We start from the raw sequence: 2,507 nt of genomic DNA on the forward strand, positions 1-2,507 counted from the left end.
ATATAATTACATATTAGTATAGTACTTTTCATTCTCTAATTTCATCTCTTTGGCAATTGGCATCCGCCTAAAATGTTCTTCCGACGTATCTGTTTGTTCTTTGTTTTGATGGCTCTAAGTCTAAGTCTTGAACTACCAAACCTGAATTCTGAGACACTGACATGCAATCCGGATGACTTGAGAGCCTTAACTAGTTTCTCCAATTGTTTAGAATCAAAACTCCTGGATGGAACTGGAACAGCACCGACTCTCCTGGTTGCTGCACTTGGACTGGCGTCACCTGTGATAATTCCACTGGTTTTGGCAGAAGGGTAGTTGGCTTGGAACTTGGCAGCAAAAGACTTGTTGGGAAGATTTGTGGATCTTTGGCAGACTTGAATCAATTGAGAGTTCTGAACTTCTCTCATAATTTCCTTGAGGGGTCCCTTCCAGATGACTTGTTTAATCTGCAAAACATAGAGATCATAGACATAGGCAACAATGCTTTTGTTGGGTCCATCGACATCAAAGGTATGTGTACAATATCTACAAAAATTCGAGTGCTTAATTTCTCTAATAACTATTTTTCTGGAGAAGTTCCAAAAGATTTGGCTAATTGTACTTCCCTGCAACATCTCTCTTTTGATGAAAATAGTATGTCAGGGAGTTTGCCTGAGTCTCTTCCAGCTAAAAAATCTTAGTGAACTGAATCTTCAGGGTAATAGAATATCTGGGTCACTGAGTAATGGAATTGGTAACCTCTCTAACCTTGTTAAACTGGATATCTCCTCTAATTTGTTCTCTGGAGTTCTTCCAGACATTTTTATGAGACTAGAAAGGCTTGAGCAATTCTCAGCCATGTCAAATTCATTCACTGGTCATTTGCCTACTTCTTTAGTAAACTCCCCATCACTTCAAAGGTTATATTTGAACAGAAACTCTCTAAGTGGTCCAATCAACCTCAACTGTTCTGCAATGAAAAATCTTGTCTCCTTAGGTCTTGGTTCGAATCTGTTCCATGGCCCAATTCCTAATAGTCTTTTCTCCTGCAGAGGATTGAAATCACTCAGTCTTTCGCGCAACAAATTTAGCGGTGAACTCCCTAATAGCTTCAAGAATTTGAAGTCTCTAACACACCTCGGACTGTCAAACACTAGCCTTAGTAATATATCATCAGCTCTTAGTATTCTACAACATTGTAGGAATTTAAGTATGTTGGTCCTTGCAAGGAACTTTGATGATGAATAAATTCCAAATGATGTGAGTCTGGAATTCAAAAACCTCAACAGTCTAATTCTTGCCAATTGTCAACTCAGAGGTCCAATCCCGGAATGGTTGAGTCATTGCCACAAGTTGCAGTTTTTGGATTTGTCTTGGAATCATTTGGGTGGAAATATACCATCATGGTTCGGAAAGTTTGAATCTCTCTTTTACTTGGATTTGTCAAATAACTCTCTCAAAGGTGAAATTCCAAAGAGTTTGGCTGAACTTCGGAGCCTAATAAGTGGGAAGGTCACAATAGAAGAGCCTGTGCCAAGCTTTGAACTTACCACTGCTGGACAAGGTGGACCAAGCTTGAGTTATAAGCAAATTTCAAGCTTTCGACCAACTATAGACCTGAGTTACAACATTCTCCAAGGCCCAATCTGGCCAGGTTTAGGGAATTTGAAAAGGCTTCATGTTTTGAATCTGAAAGAGAATCAATTTTCAGGCCCTATCCCAAATAATTTATCAGGCATGACAGGCTTGGAAAAACTTGATTTGTCTCACAACAAACTATCAGGAGAGATACCTCATTCATTGATAGATCTTACCTTTCTGTCAAATTTCAACGTATCCTATAATCAGCTGTGTGAGAAAATTCCTCAAGGAAGCCAGTTCCATACTTTTCTAAATACAAGCTTTGAGGGAAACAATGGTCTTTGTTATGCAGAGTGTACTTGCCAGTCTGAACAAATTCCTATTCTTTCTATAAGGGATAGAAAAAGGACAATCATTGGTCTACCATCTATAATTGGAGCTGCAACAGGTTTTGTTCTTACTGTCATATGTTGCTTCATGTCCGGATTGGCACTGCCAAAGCCGCACAAAAGGAAGTACATAAGATTTGTTACCTCTTAAGTGACAGTGAGACCAGATTTCCTTGTGTTCATATGGAAATCGGATAGGTACGGTAATATTTCTTTTTTAATCATACAGTCATATGTAGCTTCAATTGCCATTGGAGCTTTAATTGTAATAGTAAGTTACTCGTGTGATGCGCGAATAATATTATAATATTTTATGTAAGATGGTTTGGAAGAATATTGTATATGTATTATAGCGTAATTGTTATAGAATTTTATTAGTAATGAGTTTATCATAAAAACAACTATTATAAATTGCACATATGTATCCATTATAATTATTGAATTAAAGTAATGAAAAAAAAAAAAAAACTTTGGGGGAATATTATAGAATAAAAGTTGATATAGAATATGACTTTTGTAAGGTTGAATTTATTCAATCATGTATTGGTTTTATTCCGT

The 2,507-nt window shown here is 36.9% G+C and overlaps 1 pseudogene; it reads left to right on the plus strand.

The window, feature by feature from the left end:
* Window positions 1-2,268, plus strand: LOC112027259 (phytosulfokine receptor 1-like; annotated as a pseudogene).
* Window positions 2,269-2,507: the final 239 nt, after the last annotated feature.

Source organism: Quercus suber, unplaced genomic scaffold (assembly GCF_002906115.3).
Source record: "Quercus suber isolate HL8 unplaced genomic scaffold, Cork oak 2.0 scaffold_960, whole genome shotgun sequence".
Lineage (NCBI taxonomy): Eukaryota > Viridiplantae > Streptophyta > Magnoliopsida > Fagales > Fagaceae > Quercus > Quercus suber.